General features: G+C 39.5%; 1 long non-coding RNA gene across 1 annotated transcript in view; it reads left to right on the top strand.

Annotated features, from left to right (window-relative positions):
* LOC148128239 (uncharacterized) overlaps positions 1 to 22830 on the top strand; it is a 116832-nt gene that overhangs the window by 49784 nt on the left and 44218 nt on the right. Inside the window, exons 2-3 of the long non-coding RNA XR_015741103.1 lie at positions 55 to 232; positions 8131 to 8274. This is a non-coding gene — a long non-coding RNA (uncharacterized LOC148128239). The remainder of the gene's footprint in view (positions 1 to 54; positions 233 to 8130; positions 8275 to 22830) is intronic.

Here is a 22830-nt window from a genome sequence, read left to right as displayed (position 1 = left end):
TAAGAATATGAGTTGGAAGCAGACACTCTTTTCTGTTTCATTTTTCTATTTTAGGAGTCATCTTCACAGCCATTTTCCCCTTGGATAAAAACAGGACCATTTGAATCACCATTTATCATACCACATCCCTCCACATGCGCTGACCTACAACTGCCACCATCTCTATTTGACCACTGAACAATTTTGATGGGAATGAGAGGAGATACAATCCAACAGATCCAGAGGTTACCAGGTGGGCAAATATATACTCTGAATAAAGGAATCAAATAAAGAATACTAAAATGAAATACATCTGATTAATATAGAACATGATTCAATCAGTATCTTTCATCTAGACTCCAACATGTTTCAAAGAGCTGCTCTAAAGTTGTTTCTGAGATGAGATATCTATTTTCTATGCCACTGTTTTTCAGTAGCTGTAGCTCCTGGCAGCAGAGAACCACAGGGGAAGGGTGAGGAGCTATAACTGGACTTCTTATGGGAATATTTGTCCTCTTGGTGATTGCTGCAACCAGTACATATGTTTGTTTGTATGTGGTGAGGAAAGATAAACTGCAGAAAGAAGAGGAGGGGGGTAGGTGAAAAGTCTCTGGATCGTTCATACTTGAGCCATACCTTTATTTTTAGTGTTGGAATGTTCCTGCCAAAGCCTGTCAATCTATATATCTTGGCAAAGGCAGTTGTGGATTTGCCAGTAGAATTTCACCAGAAAAGGGTGGAAGGGCACTCTGATTGGGCAAGATGTTTGAACAGGCAGGGCCTGCAAGAGACCCCCCAGTTATCAGGAAAGAGGCAAGAGGGGGAAATCCCCCCAGAAGTACTTCCCTATCAGAGTTGCCAGGACCTGCACAGTATAGCTGGTGGCAAAAAGTGGTAGAAACATATGAAGAACACAAGTATGCTTCTGCATATCATTCACATATGATCTTTAGAGGAATGTGCATATTTTCTGAGGGGGCAGGGAATTTTAAGTATGTACTTAAAATTAGTAAAGAAATGAATAAATGGTAAAAACCTGTTTTAATTAGGAGAGCCCTGTGTGTCACCCATGTTTACTCTTAATTATTCATTCTGACTTGTATGAGGTCACGTCCATATACAAAGACGCATCTACACATAACACAAAGTTGCAGCAAGTAGGGAACAAGCAGGGGTGGGATTCAAATTTTTTAACAACTGGTTCTGTAGGCGTGGCTTAGTTGGCGGGCATGGCTTGGTGGTCATGTTATTGGCTGGGTGTGACCAACTCTATCACTCACATCGAGGCACGCATCTCCTCGCCTGGCCTCTCATGATTGTGGGGATGCTGCAACAGTAGTAAGTGTGAAAAATGGTCATAAGTCACTTTTTTCAGTGCCATTGTAACTTTGAATGGTCACTCCACACAAGCAAAGTACCAGCAAAGGAGGGGAAAAAAAACTCCAGAGAAGTTCCTGAGACAGGAAATCTAGTCCTGCCAAGAATGTAATAAAGGTTAACAGAGAAGCAGTTTCTGTAAGCAACACCAGAATATTTCCTTCTTGCCTTCCTTACAGGATTAGGCCAGTGATTTCTTCTAACAACTGGTTCTCCAAACTGCTTAGAATGTTAACAACCGGTTCTAGCGAATAGGTGAGAACTGGTAGAATCCCTGGGAACAAGGGAAGGAGAACACTGAGGATAAGGTGCAAATAGTATAATAGATGCTTCCTTAATGTCACCTATTAAAGAAGACAAAATTAAAGAGCACAAATTTTCTTGGCAACAGTGTTAATAACACAATCAAAGGAGGCATGAAGAGCAGCTATGAAGTAAAAAAAATGATAAACACTCCCGCACCTACATTAGCAACACAATGGCTGGTCACTGATCTAGTTGTCCATGTTATTCTTAATAACACCCCTACACTGTGAATGCAAAAATATGGGGAGCAATTTTCATGTCCTTCTTCCACATCTTAAGTTTCTTTTCCCAGTAAAAGATGTCTCTATTAATACTAACCTTAACTTATTGTATTCCCCTCCCTTCTACCATGAGCCTCCAGTAAAATAGTATAAAATAACATCTCCTTCAAGACAACTCAGCTTCTGGTGATTTCATGAGCGTGACCATGCAAAATCACTTCCATCTAACACGACCCACAAACATTTGCAGAATGGCAATATATTTTTAATGCTACTCCCTCTATATAACATAGGGATATCTGTGCCATTTTTATCTGGTTTGATTTTTTTTTCTTTTTAAAAAATTACTTAATATAGCTAACAATCAGTTTTTTAAAAAAGATAATGTACTACCATATATCATGTGACATTTTGCTGAATTGTATTGAACATTCCAGCTGAGAATTAAAGAGCGTGAATATCTGAGGAATATCAAGTTAGGAAAAGCCTTGTTGCACATTAGTGTTGTTATATTTAAGCACTTGAAAACATGTTTGTTTAATTGGTTAAAAAAGCAATTGACTTAAACATGAGGATGTTCTCATTTCAGATCTGCCTCTGCCATGAACTCACTAGTTGTACTCACCCTCTCCAAATAATGTAACAAAAATTGATTCCATGTGTTGAATTATATCTATATCATATATGATATTGAAATAGATAGACACAGTAAGCTTTGAAGTTTTGAACATTGTGTCCAAATCAGCATCTCTTTAATGCAAATATTTTTCACAACATCATATGCCAAAACCTATTTTTTTCTTATGCTCATGCTCATGAACAATGGCTTTTAAAATAACATACTACCCACATATATCCACGTTTCACCTAGAAGCTAACAATAGTACTACAGAGTACTCTATTTAAAATGCATTCATTTTTATTTATTGTCATGAAAAGGCCCGTTAAGGCTTTCAGGTTTTATTCCATAATATTACAAAATATTTTACAAAAATAATGAAAAGTTAATTGTATTTCGTCAAATAGTAATGTACATTTGTGCTTATGTGACAAAACCTGCATGGAGAAAACGGTGTAAGAGTAAAGCTTTTTTAGTCATGCACCTTTCAAGCAATACTGTTATTTGGGTACCAAAAGACATAATGGCTGCATGACAGAATAAAACTTTGGAGGTCTTCTAGTCCAACCCCCTGCTCTAGCAGGAAACCCTATACCAGGGCTGTCGAACTTGTGGCCCATGGCCTGGATGTGTCACGCACTGGCCACACCCACATCCGGTTTAGCAAAGGGGGAAAAATGTCCCAATATGTCACGTGACACCGCTGTGACTTTGACAGCCCTGCCCTATACCATTCCAGACAAATGGCTGTCCAATCTCTTCTTAAAATCATCAGTAATGGAGAACCCACAACATCATGGAATTGTAGAAAGTTAGAATCCACCCCTCTTAGAAGAATGAAATATTTTAGGAAATATTAAAAAGGCAGAATATTATATTTTCCCTAAAGGAGAAACATGTTTCTAAGGACAGGAACTCAGAGTTTTAGCTCCCTGCCCCCAACAGATCTTTGGTGTCCATTAAGCCTAACTACAAAACAAAAGACCTTCAGCTCCAGGATGATGTCATTATCCTTCAGGGCAAAGCCATTCAGCCACAATAGAAACTGCACAACAGAGCCCCTTCATTGCATCAGCCCAAGCTTCAACCAAGCCTGACTGAGATAACCTACAAAATCAGCTATAACCCCTGCATAGCCCCATGAGAGTCTGACAGCAACCAATAGAATACATGCTCTTGCCACAGGAACAGGAAGCGCAAGGGCCAAGAGAGGGTATAAATACCTCTCTCTTTCAACTCTGTGTGGTCAGCTGCCCAGGACCTAAAACACATGTGGTCCTGTTTACCAAACATCTTTCCAATCATCCACCAAGTTTCCAGTGTCTTTCTCTACACTTGGAACTGAACCATATGGACATTTCTTTCAACAGAATGATACAAAAGCAAAGAATTTGATATTTAGAGGATAACACCGATGTGTGTTCCCTCTCTTTTTCTTCCCCCTCCCCCATCTTTCCATAAGGTTACCAAAAAAATCATAATTTTCAAGTGAGAAATTCTGATCTGAATGCCTTTTCCCTGATGAGGGTACTTAGCTGAAGCCATGCAACGGGAAGCAAAATGTGCTTTGCTTAAGGGCACATTTCTCTGAAAGTCCTTTGCTGGAAATATTCTATTTCTTTCACATATGGAATTTGGAACTTATGAATTTATCCTCCGAGTTCCAGGAGGCATTTGCCCTGACTCGTAGAAAAAAAAAAAGTATTTATTTCCAGGAGTGTGAAACTGTCATATCTTGCCAGAATATTATGCACCCTAATACATCATCTTGGTTAAGCGTTGGCCCTTATAGCTGGGGTAAATACAGCGTGTGTGATAGGGAAGACAGAGGCAGCTCAAAATAGCAACTTTCTTCCCCCCCTCCCTCCCTCCAGTCGCCCCTCCCCACCATTCTTTTTACAGGAGCATCTCCTCCTTGTTTCCAACTTCCCAGCTGTTCCTGCTTGTCTCAGGCAGGGGGTAGGCTGGTTGCCTGGATACGGGTCCTTCCGATGAGCAGTTTGTTCCCCTGGGAACTGGGAAGGCTGTGTGTCCCTCCCCCCACCCCCTGCAGTGCGGTATCATTGCTCCAGTGATGAAGATAGAAGCCAGGCCCATTGGAAGACCCAGGGGGGCTTTACAATTTAATATCAGAGAAAGAAACAGCAAATTGGCAGCCCTCTCCATTTCCTGAAAAATAACTAGAAAACTGTAGAGATCACAAAGCGACTCCCCCTCTCCCCTCCTCATCTCCCTGAATCTATACTTCTTTGTTTGGAGAAGGGGAAGCTAAGGCAGGACCCAGTTGGCATATTGGATAATAGGGCATGATTTTCACAGGTACACATGAAAAATCAGGCACTTTAGTGGGTCCCACTAAAATAATGCACCTACTTTTTTTTCTTTTGAGTGCAGTCCGCCTCATGCGCTGCCTTAAAAAGAAAACATGCACATACCGTATATGAGCATCTTCTTCCCTAGAGTTTTCCTTTGCAGGTAAAATGCCGCCTACTTGGTGGGAGCTGGCTGAATTTCAGAAGGTTTTCTCTTCCTTGTGCCCTCACAGAGTAATGTATTGTCTTTTCCCTTGCACTTTGTCATACACTCCCCTGAAGATACGTGATACATATTGGCTAGGAACGGTTCTGAGCAGGGTTAGGAGAAAATATTCTTCTTTAACAAATGACACTCTTCCCCCGCCACCCCCGTCTTTAAAGAAAGAAAAATGGGATGAAAATAAAAGTATGAAAAAAGAATGTAAGAATCACAGCACTTTACAGGTTTTGGGCTAAATGAAAGTGAACAAAATGTGTCTACTGATGAGGAAATGCATGAATAATGCTGAGTAGAAGTTGGATGAAGCAATTGCCATGCCGCATTTGCTTGCAGCTTCCCAATGTGAAACCAAGGAGAGATGAAAGGCAGGCAAAACGCCGGTATCATCACTATCTCACCATATTTCACTGAGACATGACTAACAGCTCAGTCAGCCAAACAGTACATTTGCTTCATCCTGAAAAGGAGGAATAATATCTGATGTCAGGACAAAGAGCAATGCTTCTTACATACAATCACGCTCATCCCTTGATGGCTATGGCATCAAATTGGGGTTTGTATAGATCAGGGGTGTCCAACCTTGACAACTTTAAGACTTGTGGACTTCAACTCCCAAAGCTGGCTGAGGAATTCTGGGAGTTGAAGTCCACAAGTCTTAAAGTTGTCAAGGTTGGACACCCCTGGTATAGATGAATGGAACCTCCACTGATATAATTCCATATCGTCGCTGAGGCCACACATTTTCATTCAGCTGCAGGTTTTCAAATGCTGAATGACTGTGTAATGAGATATCAAATGAAGCAGTCGACCTTTGCACTTTTCCAGAAGCTGTCACAAGTGGCATAACAGTTATCTCAAATTATGTTTCAGTTGTTTTCATCACATTGCAAAGGGAAATTAAAAAAAAAAAACCCACTGGCTACTTAAATGAAGACAAGGTCAGGAACACACTGCAGGGGAACAAGAGGTTATTCCCCTTTCACCATCTCTTTCTGCCTGAGAACACTTAACATTTATTCAGCTGCTCTGGCTACAGATTGCAGGAGTTCTGGTCCAACAGATTCAGATTTTCTTTTTATCAAGAAAAAGATGATTGCACTACAGACCACACTTGTAGTGGAGATCAACTTTCTCTGAAGCAAAATAAATAAATAAATAAATAAACTCACACATTGCAACACATTTTCCAAGTAAATTAAACAGCAACAAATACCCCCAAGCAGTATTTCTCAACTTTGGCAACTTTAAGATGTGTGAACTTCAATTCCCAGAATTCCCCAGCCAGCATGCTGGGAACTTAAGTCTTAAAAGTTGTGAAGGTTGAGGAACAGTGGCCTAGAGAGACAACAGACGAAACTTCCCAAATCTGGTACCCTTCAGATGGGTTCAACTTTGACTTCCACAATTCCTAGCCAGCAGAACTAGAAAGCAGCGTATTGAGAAAAGCAATAGGTTGACCACACTAGTATTGCATAATGGAAACAATGTAAGATATGAAAGTCATTCCTGGCTTGATTTCAGCCTCAACCATGGTCACCCTGGGCTTATCTTAGTTTTCTGCAGTACAGCAACAGTGGCATACTATGGTTTGCTGAGAGGATGTTATATTTTTGACATATGACTTCAGCATGCTAACTTTTACTATCAAGGATTGCCCCTTGATATCTGCAGCAAGGACATTGTGGGAAGGTACCTCAATACCAGCATGGTAGATGCAAAGAAAACTATAAGCTAGGAATGAATTTCAATGCATATATATTTTAGCCAAAGGATAAACAATCATTGGTCAGAGATATTTTTTAATTTGGATTCCTACGCTGTTGGAATATAAAATGTCTTTTTCCAGTTTTCAAACTTACTATGAGGCAGTGCAACTGGAATTTTCTACATGGGCTAATTCTGATTATGGTATTTTCAAGGATATGTTTTATTTTTGTGATTTCCTCTCTCTATGTATATTGTACTGCTGTAGTATGTATCTTGTACTGTTGCCAAAAGTCTTGCTTGGGTGACCTTTGCATGCCTTCCTCTTGGTTTCTTCCCTTGCTTTTCTGATCACTCATGGCGTATTTTCTCAATATAATGGTTCAAGTGCTACAAAACAAAAACACAAATTTCCTGGCAGAATTGCATCAGAATTGCCTAGAAGGTTGTAAAACAGAAACGTAAAGCTTGGTATGAAAGCACCGAGGAATATGTGAGCTTTTTCTCTTTCCCATTTATTCTGCTACTGCAATAATAAAAATATTTATTTATTTATAAATTTAACACCTTGATTGACTAAGTTGGCAGAATAAATGTCACCTAGAAGCACTTTTCACAGGAGCAATAAGTCTAATTTGATTGTCCAATAAACATTGTCTTACAGCATTCTCCGCCAACCTGGTCTTCCCCTGATGTGTAGAAAACTAACCTCATTAAAAAAAAAGAGAGAGAGATAGAAATAAACCACAGAATGGATGCCAGGAGGTAAAATACCCAATTATCAATCTAACCTAGGTAGATTTTGATCTCAAAGGCAGAAGATAAAATATAAGGGAAAGGAAAACAGTTGTTGGTAAATACACAGAAAGGAAGATTCCTGAAGAATGTACAATCTTATCTTCCAAGCCCTTTGTTGCAGTGAATGATGTTCAGAGCCCACAGATATTATCTAAAAACAACAACAACCACTGCTCACCACTCACATGCAGAGTATATTAGCCTGTCTACACCCATATAATTAACTCAGTTTGGATTGTCTATCTAGCTCAGTCTGTTATTAAAGGACAAGGTACTAAAAACCTACTACTACATATACATGGTTACATTTTTAAATACTGCATTAAATGCAAACAGTAAAAAGAAATTACTTTTTAAAAAGAACTGGAGAAACAAAGCTGTTTGTCGTTGCATGACCAAGTAAGACGCAAATCTCCTGTCCTCCAAAGCATACAATAACAAAGGCTTTCAGCACTGACAACAGAAAACACTGTCCCGATAGGGATTCCCCCTCCCTACTTTTTCTTATTTTTCATTGACCATAAACAGGATAGACAATGGGAACGTTACAGATTCTGAATCTATTTATTTAACAATATCTTAATGTTTTAGATTTAAAGAAATGGAAGGGCCATTTAGGCAATGAAGACCAACCCTCTACTATATTCAGGAATCTTAACTAGAGCCTTTGTGACTGAATACTATCCAACCTCTGTCTGAGGATTTGCAATGATGAGGAGCCCATGACTTCTCTAGGTAGGTGGTTCTACTACTGAGCTTCTCTTACTGTTATGATGGTTTTTCCCCTTACATTCAGTGTTCAGAAAAAAATGAGACCTGCAGATGGTATGATAATGAATTAACTAAAACTTTGTGCAAACTTTCATTACAGGCAAGAAATGTAAGGTTTATTTTTTTCACAGCACCTTCTGGACAGAAATGCAGAAGGGGATTGCAATGAGAATGGATTGAGTCACCTAAACCATGAATTTCCCCACCGATAGCCATACTGGCTGAGAAATCTGGGAATGGTAGTTCCAATATTTCTGGGCCATATCAGCTTGGGGTGAAAGTGGCATTGTAGAAAGACAACATCAATTTTTTGTTGTGCCAAGTTGCTCACTGCAAGATGGGACTAGACCAGCATGAATTAGCTGCAGCTCTGTTTTTCAAAGAGCATTAAAGATGTAAATGCAACCTTGCTTTATGAACTGAAGAATATCTTAGATCGGGGTGTCAAACTCACGTTGTCACAGTGGCATCACATGATATATCAGGACTTTTCCCCACTTCGCTAAACAGGGCAAGGGTGTGGCCAGCACGTGATGCATCTGGCCCGCCAGTCAGGAGTTTGACAGCCCTATCCTAGATATTTATAGTGCCTCTACTGGTGTTTTTCAGGAGAATGTGGATTGCAGACCTTGAAGTCAAAAACAATCCAGTAGCTTCTTCAGTTAGAAGATTCATATTTTTAAGGGTGCCAATATCTTCACTTTAAATTGTCTCTGATCTCAAGCAAATATTTAATGAAGCATGTGACAGGAAAGCAACAGGCTAGGGAAAGCTAACACCTGCTAATTTCTTGCAAAGGATAGTGCTATCAAAAGCAGCAGAGATAGTAGTAAGGGGACCATCCTACTATAATACATGATATTACACAAATTCTGCTGAAGAGCTTGTGTGAAATTGTGAACATGAATCTAGAACAACTCTTCCCAAACTAGTGCTCTTCAGGTTGGCTTGACAAGGTCCAAAGTTTTTCAGCCTTGCTGCCCACTTATCTGGGTGCCATACTGGAGAAAGCTACTTATAGAAGACATATATGAAAAATACACAAAACTAGTTTTTTTTCTCCCACAGTTAACTTACAGACAACCCAAACAGAAGCCACTCAACCCAAACATAGGCCCGGGTCCTGTAACCTTGTGTTCTCCAAAGGTTTTGGAGGGAGAAATGCCAACATTTTCGACCAGAATAGCTGCTGTAGTTGTTCCTATAAACCTAGAGCACATAATGTTGGGAAAGACTAATGTATACCATAAATCAACAGCAGTGACCGAAGAAGAAACATATTTTTAGAATGGGCAAAGAATGTTAAGCAAAACAAGCAAGCAAAAAAAAACCTTTTAAGTCTTACAAAGGCAACTGTTTGGGATTGGTTAGGATATTAACGCTCCCAGCTATCGCAGCTTATCTTTTTCTTATTTCTGGCCCAAACAAAATATTAGGCTTCAATCATCTCCCATTTTTATTCCTTAAATATGCCCATCATGTCTACATGCATTCTTGGAAGTGATATTTATATCAGAGGGTAGTGCTTTGCTTTATATCATGGTAGCTTTCCAAATATGTTAAGTATTATTTTTAAAACTTTCAAAAAGTTAAGCCAGGAAACCAGATAAACACCAAGGAATATTGCTAGTAGTCATGCTCATTGGTACTTTTTTGCTTTTGTGGTCTTAGAGTCACTATTGAATTCTGGAAATTGCTTGGACAAGCCCCTGCAATTTTCTTGGAAACAATTTTGCTCTTGTTTCCTTCCCGGGACTGAGAGACAATGACTGGCCAAAGGTCAGCCAGTTGGCTTTGCTAAGGCAGGAGGAGAACTCGCATTGCTCCAGATTTCTAGTCGGATGTCTTAAGCACTACACCAAACTGGCTCTCTGCAACTTTGCTTTCTGCTGCTTAAATTGGTTATGCCAAGCAGTTCTCCTTATCAAAATGAAAACATTTTCTATGATTGTTCATAGCCATAGCAATTCAGAATAAGCCAATTTTCTTAGTTCTGGTGCCAATCATTTAATTTTTCTGTAACTACTATCTGCTTGCCAATAAACATGTTTTTTTTCATAATGCCCTTGGCATAGCTTTATTTTTGTCCACAGCACCATCCTTTTGCTCAACTTCAGACTCAATCAAATTCAGCTGGGGAATCAGGTTATAATAAATGGAATGGACAGCTGCTTCCCAGCGCAGCTCTGTCCAATAGAATATTGGTCTCTTCTCCCACCAAAATGAATATAGAAGAATCTATGGTTGACAGCAGCATATAGAATTCAGAATATAGAATTGGTCACCACACTATAAAAAAGATGTTGAGACTCTAGAAAAACTGCAGAGAAGAGCAACCAGGATGATTAGGGGACTGGAGACTAAGACATATGAAGAATGGTTACAGGAACTGGGCCTGGCTAGTCTAGTGAAGAGAAGGACCAAGGGAGACATGATAGCAGTCTTCTAATATATGAAGGATTACCGCAGAGAGGAAGGGGTCAAACTATTTTCCAAAGCAGTCGAAGGCCAGACAAGGAATAATGGATGGAAACTGATCAAAGAAAGATTCAATCTAGAAACAAGGAGAATTTTTCTGACAACAAAAACAATGAACCAATGGAAAAGCTCGCCTTCAGAAGTTGTGTGAGCTTCATCACAGGAGGCTTTCAAGAAGAGATTGGATTGTCATTTGTCAGAAATGGTGTAGGGTCTCCTGCTTGGGGTGGTGGTGGACTAGATGACCTACAAGGTCCCTTCCAACTCTGTTAATCTGTTAAATCTGTTAAATGTTTTAATCGTGTGATCTTATGACTGAATTCCATCTCTGTAGTTGGAAAAACTTAAGATCAATGTCAAAAGAATTAGGAGAATATGCTAGGCAGACACTAATGAATGCATTAGTAGATACTGCAGCCCTCATTAGACTATTTCAATGGATTAAAATCATTTAAATAATTACTGGTTGGGAAATTATTTTGGTGACTTTTAAAAAAAAATCACTACCTCTATGTGATCAAAGAAAGCATTCTCAATTAATTTTATGAAGTACAGAACACATTCTGTGTGTCTCTTTGTAATCATTAAAAATTCTGGAAAATTTAATCATTTCAGTTATTCATTAAGAGAGTGAGAGACTTAAGGAATCTAGAATCTACTCTCCTAAGTAATTTTTTTCCTCTATCCTGGAAGGTGTTTTACTAGCAGCTTCTGTCTGTAATATAGAGACATCCATTTATGCTGCTTGTGCTCATCTTTTGGGAAAAAAGCCAACATCTAGTTTTACCAGTAGAATAAAGATTGGAGAGAAATGAGAAAAGGGTATGATTATTTTCAAAAATAGTCTCCATCAAACCCGTAACAGCCACAGCAGGTTTTGCTCCACACATGGCACGAGTGATGCTAATCTAATTCTTATTTAATTGCATCTTTAAAACACACACCATCTACTTCAGCCATAATGGTTGCTATGGTTACGACACATATGAACCAGTTGCAGTTTCCATAGAAACAGGAAGAAAATGGAAAGTCAAAGAATTAATCCCATAGGAAAATTTGTTTGATAAAAATAAATTTTTGTCCTGAGCTGCTGAGTATTAGGGGAAAAATCTGGGGGGTGGGAGGGCAAGGAGAGAGGCAAATGGTAGGAAAGGATTATGGGAGGAAAGGATCTGCATGCAGCACCAGCACTGACTGAATAAAAGCAGAATAAAAAAATCCACAATGTCAGAATTGAAGATCCAAACAGTGATATGGCCAAAGTATGACAAAACAGGGCATCATTTTTTTTAATATCATTTTTTAAATTATACCCTCCACTTTTCTCATGTATAAAATTGAGACATGAAAGGCTGTTCCTTTGGTCCTTTCCATCTACTGTAGTACCCTGCAAATATGTTACACTACTAATCACATTACACTGTTGGCTAAACTGGCTTGGGCTGTTGCTGGGGGTTGCAATCTCAAAGCCTGAAAATCAGGATGCAAAAAAAAGAGAAAGAGCTAGCAAACATGTTCAAAAGAAAAGGATCCCCTTGTAACTCTTCCTCCCTCCTCCCTGCAGAGTTGATAGGAACAAATTGTTGGTCCCTTGTTTGAATTGTGGAGTTTAGGGTGATGGCTATAAATGTTAGGGGTCCAAGGAAAAATTCCTGAAAAGGAAGCCTTAAAAGAAAAAAAATGATAAAAGACTATAAATGTAACAGGTAGAACAAGATACATGTTAAAAGATGATTGGGTTTTATTTCTAGAGTGTGGTGCTGCTCATTTAATGTGTGTAAAAAAAGCATCTATGCTTGATGATTGGAAAAATGCCATTATTGTTCCCTTATATAGTGCATCCCACTGTATAGGGAACAATAATGGCATTTTTCCAATCATTTTAGCTAATTTCCTTTTAGCATTCTTCTCTCTTGCCTAGTTTTTTTTTAACTTTTTTTCTGCACTCCAAATAATACAGTTTATCTTGAAAGAGAATAGCCTGAGAGTTATTTTCTATATATGTGTACATTTGTCCCTGAATTGTAAAATTCTGTTTCGGCACTTGAGCCAACAGAGGATGTACATATAAAACACACCATATTGAGGAAGACCCTATAAAAAAGGGAAGAAAATAAGTATATTTCTCTCCCTGTCATGGGTATGGATGTGAAGTAAGACTGATGATAAGTTTGTGTTCTTAACCACACTGAATATATTCTGCCTGTCACTTCTGTTTATCATTAAACTAATGTATTTAATATGATTAACGGTAGGGAAGCAGGGAATAGGTAATTTACACAATCAATTTCTTAAAATGTTTACTCAGTTTTAAAATACTATTGACACGTACATTTTAAGAGATAGCTAGTGATGCTTGAGTTTTTGATGTAATTCTGAAATATGATTATTAATTTAATAGTTACTTAATGTTTATCAGTGAAGTTATATGTTCATTTAGGAATTATTTCAGTGGTGGGATTCAAATAATTTAACAACCGGTTCTCTGGGTGGGCATGGCTGGGTGGTCATGTGACTGGGTGGGTGTGGCCAACTTTACTTCACTCGCATGGGTGATGCCTGTAAGGGCCACACGGGGTTGGGGAGGGAATCCAGGGGTCTCCAGTAGGTTGGGCAGGAGGAAAGAAAGATCCAACCTCTGTTTGTGTGTGTGTACGTGTGTGTTTTGATCTTCTCATCTGTGCTACAAGTGAAGCTGTAAGAAAGATTTTTTGGCAGGCACACACCGCCTTCTCCTCAGCCTCTCTGGCACTAACGAGAGGCAGCTCTACTGCCCAGGGAAGGCAAAGCCTCTCATTTTATACAGACAATCCGCTGCTGGTGGATATGGACTTATGGGTGCCATGGCGGGTCCATCCTGGGCATGGAAGTTCTGCCGCTAGCCCGGCAGCCTGGCCCGAGCCATGGGGTTTTTAGTTTTTTGAATGTTTTCTTTTCCCTATGAGGGGGCTACCAAAATGGGAAGTATGCAGTGTCACCCTACACCCCACTTCTTCACAAGCAAGTGTGAACCTGATAGAGGACAGAGATGTCCATTTCCCAGCACAGGAAGGGGTTTGAGACTGCATCACGGTCCTGAGCGCTAACATCACAACAGCCCCTTCCTCTTCCCCACCTCTTGTTGTAGCCTCACTCTCTTCTTCCTTCTCCCTCCCGCACGAGCTTGCTATTCCCCTCATGATGCCTGTGGGGCTTGAGACTTTCCCCTCTTCTCTTTCCTGAGGTGCTAGCTTTAATGGAGGGGAAGCAAAAGTGGCCAAATGGCGTGCATCCTCCCAGAGGACTCATCCCGCGGCAGCAGCAGGTGAGATCTAGGCCCATGTTTTAGGCATTTGTTCTGCTCTCCCCCCTCCTGTTTTGCAGCATTTAACCTATTCCCATTTCTGCGACAGCCGGATGACCTGCCCACCCTCTGGGCCAGCAGGAGCATACAGCATTGCCTGTATCACACGGGGTTAAAGTCTGAAACAGCCGGGCTGCTTGGCTTGCCCTGACAAATCGCCTTTTTTTTCCTCCACTCATCTTCACTGCTTTGGGGGAAGCATATACAGCTAAAGCCTGGGAGGCACGCGTGCAAGGGGCAAGGATATCGATTGCCCTGCCCCCTTTGCTCTGCTTTTAGGGAGCAGCTGAAGTCTCAAAGATTGAGAGTGCTGCACAGCAAGGGAAAAGGCTGTGAAACTTGCAAAAGCCGAGTCAGGACAGCAAAGCAAGCAATGGTTCAGGCTGCTGGCTGGCCTCTTTATCTCCCCTCACTCCTAAGGCAGCTGGGTAGCACAACACAAGGCTGTGGAGGCTTTATAGTGTTTCTGGGACAAGGGGAGCAGTTGGGAGGCCAGGCACTCCCATAACCTGACCGAGCGGGCAGGCTCGGGTGGGCTGGTGGAGGGCGATGGTTCTTTTGCTTGTGGTCCTTGGGGGCCTGGCCAGGAGCTACTGGTGGCCTCAGGCTAGGCTGGCTGGCTCTCGCAGTGGCAGCAGGAACCACCACTCCGGGGTGGGTGCCGCCAGGCCTGGATGCAGTGGGCTGGCCTTGCCTAGGTGGCTCCGAAATTAAATGCAGAAAGTGGCATACTGCAGAAGGGAAACCCGCTCTGGACCTGCCTGTTTGGCCAAAGGGCTACATCAGGAGCAACATGGCAAGGCTTGGCCTCCTCTCGGCTGCCATCCTTCACCCTCCCCTCCACCTCAGGTATCCAACCAGTGATGGGGCAACTCCCCCCCCACCATCAGCCTTACCTTTTCAGGCCAGGTGATAAGTGGCTGCATGGGAGGTAGCTGGATGAAGAGCGGAGATCGGCGAAGGAAAGCTCATCACCAGGCAGAAATCAGCTGGGCCACATAGTCGAGGCAAGTGAGGGAACCAGAAAGCAGCAACAGCTATGCCACAGACATGACTCTAGGCATCATCCAAGATGGGCGAAGAGTGATAAGGAGTGAGTGGGAGGGGTGCGGTGGGGCGGGACCAACTGCGCAAAAATTTAACAACTGACTCGCCTGAACCGGTGAGAACCGGCTGAATCCCAGCACTGAATGATTTGGTATATATTTGATAAAAGGATATGGGAACTATTTTTTTTTTAATTTCCCCCCAAAGCTCTCCCCATCCATGCTCCTTCTCCTTTCCTCCTCCTCTGAGTTCTTTTAATCTCACCTGAATCTTAGTCTTAAATCCTGATCCAGGGTTCCCTTCAAAACAAGGGAGAATACTCATTTGTAAATACATTCAGAACAATTATGGGCTTTCTGGGAGCTGGGAAAAGTATTTCACTTATCCCACAGCAATCCATGGCATTTTTCTTTTCAGTGAAAAATGGGAAGGGTTAAATGCTCTATGACCCACCTCTTTACCTGCATGTCATTCCTTCTCATCATTGGCTTTGGCTTAATAATTAAATATAAGGCTAACATTCCTTGAAGCAACATAATTAATTTTCAGTAGAAGATTTAACTATATTTATTAGAGTTCAAACAATGATCAAGTCAAGTTCAATGTTCAGGACAAAAATTTGCTTTACATCTTATGATTTTGTTCGTAGTCTCTATAGATCATTCTTATGCCCTCCTTTCTTTTCTTATTTCTTTCAACAATATCATATCACATATCATATTGTATCTCTATCTCCATCTTATATTATTTTCACATGTTTATACACCATTATCCCCAAAAGCTTAATGCCATAATAAATTAGTAACCTGATATAGTGAAGGGGTGACCACTGGACAACTAAAAGTTATATAAACTAATACTTCAGAACAATTTTAATTTTAATGATGCAACAACATCCCATTATATGTTCATATTTACTAAAAAAAATGTCTGTGTCCAAATATCTCTGAAGGGATAATTCATTTATTTCATTGGGCTTATATGCCATTTCACCTGTAACCAGTGGTGGGATTCAATTTTTTTAGTACGTGTTCTGTGGGCGTGGCTTGGTGGGTGTGGCATGGTATGGCAGGGAAGGCTCCTCGAGAGGCAGAGAATAGATGGGGGCGGGGCCAGTCAGAGGTGGTATTTGCCGGTTCTCCAAACTACTCAAAATTTCTGCTACCGGTTCTCCAGAACTGGTCAGAACCTGCTGAATACCACCTCTGCCTGTAACTCAATCAGAATGGCTTATATCCTATTCCATGAGATTCTAAGCCTATCCAATATCATAAGATTAAAAATATACACAAAAGTGAAATAAATAACAAGCATTGCAGAGTTCTACTGGAGGGAAAATAAACAAACTCAGTTCAAAGTATGCAGCACATTCCAGATGGAGCACTTGCTGAGACATCTGTACTAAGTTCTGCTAGGTTACACCTTTCTGAAGCTTAGTAATGTTGGAGCTATACAGACCTCAGAGAAATGTTATTTTCCTGCTTTTTCCTTCCTTTGTTCAACTAAGCAGCATTTTTAAAATCGTAGCTGATGAGGATTTTTATTTCTAGATAAAACACTGGATGTTATCTAGTGATGAATTCCTATTCTGATTAGAATAGATTTTTTAAAAAGATTAACAACGCTTTCTCCCCCAAATCAGTAAATCAGCAGGCACTTTTGAGCTATTATAGTTTCTCCCTGTTGCAATCCCTCATATTTATACATGGATTCTATCCATTTCTTTATGGCTTGTTTTTCTTGTTCAAAATAAAAATCCAGTGTGATTCTTATTGAAGTCAGTTGGATGAAATTCACAAAAGGAACACATTGGGCAAAGAGCTCCCATTCAAGGGAATAATAATTATAATAATACCCTGTTCATGCTTACTACAGTGTAGAGAGAGTAAGGAGAGAATTCTTATTCCAAAATAAAATTTTCCTCTTATTACTTAGGAGCACATCCAAAAGTCAGCCCTCAGGATATAAATATTTATGTATTTTGCATATGCAGCAGATGCAACATTTCCAATTAACTGTCGATCTCTCCCTTCCCCCATTTTTTCTCTCCCTTTGCCTGCTGCTGCTTCAATTCACAATGTAAGAGTGAAATATGGATGCGGCCTGCCTGATAATGCTGAGCTCAGATGCCTTAAACATTTGCTCCCGATCAAATCTCATAGCTTGGAATGGTGATTTATCAAGCTTCCTATTTCCCTCGAGTCTTTTTAAATTTGGGTGCAGTTTTGAAATGCTTTAGTGTAATATAAAAGTCAGCTTAGAACCAGAAGTCAAGGGTGCATAGCCAGTCTCTCCCCGCCCCCCGCCCGCCCTCAAGGCTGCTACAGCTGACTAATTTCTGAGCTCAAGACACACTGATAAAGCTTCCCTCTGCCATGAAGACTGCATCCCATATTTTCTTTTTAACAATCTAGTGATTATTATTTGCATCAAAACAATCCAATAGGCAGCTTTCGATCCCAACAGAAATACTTCTAGAAATAACTAGTTTTATTGTACAAAAGTATATAGGCAATGTATCTTTATTTTTATTTTATTTTATTTTGTCAAGCGATTATAAGATAACGGGTATAAGTATAAACATAGTTATGAATACATGAAATGGATACATATTAAGAAAAAAAAAAGGACAAGGATGGTAGGCACGTTGGTGCGCTTATGCATGCCCCCTACAGACCTCTTAGGAAAGGGGTGAGGTCAATAGTAAGGTTAAAGTTTTTGAGGTTTGGGGAAGAAACCACAGAGTCAGGTAGAGTATTCCAGACATTGACCGCTCTGTTGCTGAAGTCGTATTTCCTGCAATCAAGTTTGGTGCGGTTAACCTTGAGTTTGTATCTATTGTGTGCTCTTTTATTGTTATGGTTGAAGCTGAAGTATTCATTGACAGGTAGGATATTGCAATATATAATTTTATGTACTATACTTAGATCGGACCAAAGGCGGAGTAGTTCTAGGTTGTCTAGGTCTAAAATTTCCAGTCTGGTAGCCTAAGGTATTCTGCAAGGAGTAGAGGAGTGGAGAACTCTTCTTGTGAAATATTTCTGGACTTTCTCAACTGTATTAATATCAGATACGTAATGCGGGTTCTAGACTGATGAGCTGTATTCAAGTATTGGTCTAGCAAATGTTTTGTATGCTCTAGTTAGTAGTGTGATATTACTGGAGAAAAAGCTATGCAGGATTAGGTTAACAACTCTTAATGCCTTAATCCTAATCTTGTTTTAGATTTATCTCAAACAAATATTATTATTTATTTAGTGTTGGGGCCAAAAGGGAGAGAACTTTCAGAAGGCAGCACAAATTAGTTTTCAGATTTTTGTGTTGCACTTTTGAAGTCCTGATTTGTATCATGCCCATTATAACTAAAGAGAAACTGACAATGGTTCTAAGGGAGGGGTGAGTAGGATACTGCTTTCTTAGGAATTTTTCCATGCAAGATATCCTCTTCAGCATTTTGTTTAATCCAGTGTTTCTCAACCTCACACACAATATATCTGGGGAAGGGTGCTCTAGATAGTGTTTTTCAACATCAACAATTTTAAGATGTGTAGATTTTAACTCCCGGAATTCCCTATCCAGTTGCCAAGGTACAACTGATTTAATGTTAAGGATGAAATGAAGGAAATTCTTAATCTCCAAGGTTTTTCTCACACTGACTGTGAATGTCCTGGCACGAGATTCTTGATTTCATTTTCAAAAAAATATATTTGTTGAAATATATACAGCATGTAATCTAAAATGCAAAATACAAGGCCCCTTGAGTGAATCCTGAAGGTGTTCTCATACATGTTGTTTCTATAGCAACGCAAGAACCACTTTAAAAGATATCTGGGTTGTAGTGCTATTAGATGTGGCTTTCTGACTGCAGAGATGCCGGCCTGTTTGTTGCCTGCATTCCGATTTCTCTTTCTACAGATTTCTTTGTTAGTAATTTTTTTTCTTTTATACCTGCTATAGTGAGGTAAGGACATCAAAGTGAAGATCAAAATATTATGGCTTAGTAACCAGTGTAAAAACATGCAATATCCCATCACAAGCAAAGAAGCACAGTGTGAAACAACAGATGAGAAATTCATCTGGTTCCTATTACAAATTGATTCAATTTGAATACTTCCTGAATACCTGCAAATTACAACATTTTTAGATTTTTTATCTTGCCTTTGTTACTTATATATATAAAACAAGGCAGTGGACATACTGAACACTCCTTCTTTCTTCTATTGTCTTCAGAACAAGAAGTCTGTTAGGTGGATTGGACTGAGAGAGAGAGTGACTGGCCCAAAGTTATCAGTTCACTTTTTTGTGCCTAAACTGTACTAGAATTCATGGTCTCCTAGCTTCTAGGCCAGCACCCTAACTATTTACTCTTTTTATTTTTCTTTTATTTATTTTTCCTTGATTCTGGGTTGGATGTCTCTTTAATAATCAGATTACAGATTAACAGAGTTGGAAGGGACTTTGTAGGTCATCTAGTCCAAACCCCTGCCAAAGCAGAGACCCTACACCATTTCTGGCAAATGGCAGTTCAAACTCTTCTTGAAGGCCTCCAGTGATGAAGCTCCCACAACTTCTGAAGGCAGGCTGTTCCATTGGTTGATTATTCTCACTCTCAGAAAATTTCTCCTTATTTCTAGGTTGAATCTCTTCTTAATCAGTTTTCATCCATTATTCCTTGTTTGGCCTTGGGTGCTTTGGAAAATAACTTGACCCCCTACCTCTCTGTAGCAGCCCCTCAAATTTTGGAACACTGCTATCATGTCTCCCCTGGTCCTTCTGTCACTAGACTAGCCATGCCCAGTCCCTGTAACCGTTCTTCATATGTTTTAGTCTCCAGTTCCCTAATCATCCTGGTTGCTCTTCTCTGCACTTTTTCTAGAGTCTCAACATCTTTTTTATAGTGTGATGACCAAAACTGGATACAACATTGTAGGTGTGGTCTTGCTAAAGGTTTACAGAATGATATTAGTACCTCACCTGATGTCGATTGTATCCCTCTGTTAATGCAATTTAGGATTGCATTGCTTTTTTGGTTGCGACTGCACCAAATCATATTTTCCTGGTTGTCCACTAAGACTTCAAGATTCCTCTCACAGTTACTGCTATTAAGCCTGGTTTCACCCAGTCTATATGTGTATTTTTTATTTTTCTTGCCTAAGTCTAAGACTTTACTTTTTTCTTAAATGAATTTTATTTTGTTAGATAGGGCACAGTGTTCAAGTCTGTCAAGATCTTTAACCTGTTACTTCTTGACCTGGCCTAAGGTGCTTTGGAGAATAGGTTAACCCCATCTTCCTTGTGACAGTCCTTCAAATATTGGAAGATTGCTATTGTGTCACCTTAGTCCTTTTCTTCGCTACATTAGACATACCTAGTTACCACAACTGTTCATCCAGAACCCTAATCATCTTTGTTGCTTTTCTCTGCACTCTTTTCTAGTGTCAATATTTTTTCTGTATTGTGCCGACCTGAACTGAATGTAGGATTTCAAATATGGTCATACCAATGCAGTGTACAGTAAAGTGGTATTATCAATTCACATGCGTTTGTTGATGTAGCCTGGAATTGCATTTGGATGTTACTGATGTTAGCCTACAACTGCATTGGTTTTGTTGGCAGCCACAGCATACTATTGGCTCACATTTAAGTGGTTGTCCACTATGACACCAAAATCCTTCTCATAGTTACTGCTGTTGAGCTAGGTACCACCTGTGCATTTGGTTTTTCTTGCCTAAGTGTAAGACATTACTTTTCTGACAACTGAATTGCATTTTTTTCCCCCAGAGCGCCTAGTGTTCAAGTTTGTCAAGATCCTTCTGGATCTTGAGTCTGTCTTCTAAAGCATTAGCTATTTCCCCAACTTGGTGTTGTTTGCAAATTTGATGAGTTCTTCTCCTTCAATCCGCTTATCTAAATTATTTTCCTATATAAGGAATTGTGATCTGTATGTAAAAAAGAAACAACCAAGCCACCTTGCCATTATCAGAATATTTTACATACAGCACCTGAAGATTAATGAAACCATATTGACAGATTTGCAACCACATTTTTTCAATATTTCTAATCAAGATTGTATACTCTATAGATTGGGGAATCGGAAAAATATTAAAATGCAACTACAAATATGGAGTTGGAATTGATCCAAGTGATTTTGATTATCTACAGACTTTCATCTTTTTTCCTTTGAACTATAGTGGAGAGAAGAGAGCAAAACTAACAAGTCTTTAACAAGAATTAAGAACTCTTGTTCTTCCTTCACTTCAGCAGGGAGTTAATATGTAAAATTAGTATGCAAAAACAAGAAACTGCATATTTTCTTTAATTAGCTGGTTTTAAATGTGATGATAGTTTTCATCCCAGGACCTAAAAGTAGTGATTTTGAAATATTTTATTAATCTAATAGAGGACTACTACAATCTCCATCTTGCAAAAGAAAAAAATTAGCCTTGTTCTACCTTCAAATAAATCTGAAAGGATGATGATGATGATGATGATGATTACAATGATGATTCCCAGTTGGGTATTGAAATCTCTGCCAAGCTCAGAGAGCACCAAGGACTCCATTCTTCAACCGTGAAGTACATATAGTTAATTTCTCTCCTCTTCAAATAAATTGATGTGGCACATCAAAAAAACCAACTCAGGCTTTGAAATGGACAAATGTCAACTGATAAATCATAACTGAAACTAATTTTGCATTGGTGCAAATCTTCAATTGAAGGTGCCTTTATTTAAAGAATTACAATATGAATGGCACACAGATAAAAGAGTTTCCTAAGGCATACAAAACTAGGCATTGTAATAGGATCAAGGATTGTAATGAGCTGTTTTGATGACACATTTTGCTTTGCAGGGATGCATCATACAGTTTGCCTATAGAAAAATGCTTTGTAGAAGCACATTATTTTTCTCCATTATTTACTCCACCCCATTCCAATTTACTCCATTATAGCAAACTAGGGTATCTCTTCACTTCCCAGAGCTGCTTCAAAGAGATTCCCCCCCAACTAAGTGAAGCTCTTCTTCAAAGATTCACATAGCATTAGCTAAGGTTGCTAAGTGCAATGCAAATATATAATGTCTAGTCAGGTGCCTGCTGGGAAATACATCTGCTGTATTTCTAACAATGATATCAGGCAGCTGGTTATTTTACTCAAGAAGATGATTCTGCTCAGCACTGGAAAAGATAGGTGCCATATGCTTGTTTTTGTAAACATACTTTTTTGGGAGTAATGCATCATTGAACCAAGATAATAGATAAATACTTTTCTCTTGAGCACTAATCATTTTCTGAAGGGAGTTTTTTTTCCAGTTTTAAAACCTCCTTTGGCTTATTGATTAGCTTTGATGGATTTTGTAGTCTAACCTATCTGAAAGGCACTAACTTGGGGAATGGAAGCTTGACTAGTTTGCTTTTAGTTTTACTGTTTCCAATAGGATTTATTTTATCAAATTTCCCATTGAAAGATTATTCTTTTTTCATACCTATTTATATAATTCCTCCTGCTTTAATGACATTCAATATCTGAGTTGGAATGGTTTTCTTTCCCTTTACCTGGCTCAAGTAGAAAGTATTTAATTATTCTCACACATAGAACTCAACAGAAATTGCTTGTCTTAAGAAAAACACTTAGGATTAGGTTAAGGGGCTAGGG

This window comes from Pseudonaja textilis, chromosome 1 (genome assembly GCF_049901715.1).
Source record: "Pseudonaja textilis isolate UNSWEBS1 chromosome 1, rPseTex1.2, whole genome shotgun sequence".
Classification (NCBI taxonomy): domain Eukaryota; kingdom Metazoa; phylum Chordata; class Lepidosauria; order Squamata; family Elapidae; genus Pseudonaja; species Pseudonaja textilis.
The sequence above is the reverse complement of the archived record's forward strand: the minus strand, read 5'-3'. Positions and strand labels throughout refer to the sequence as shown.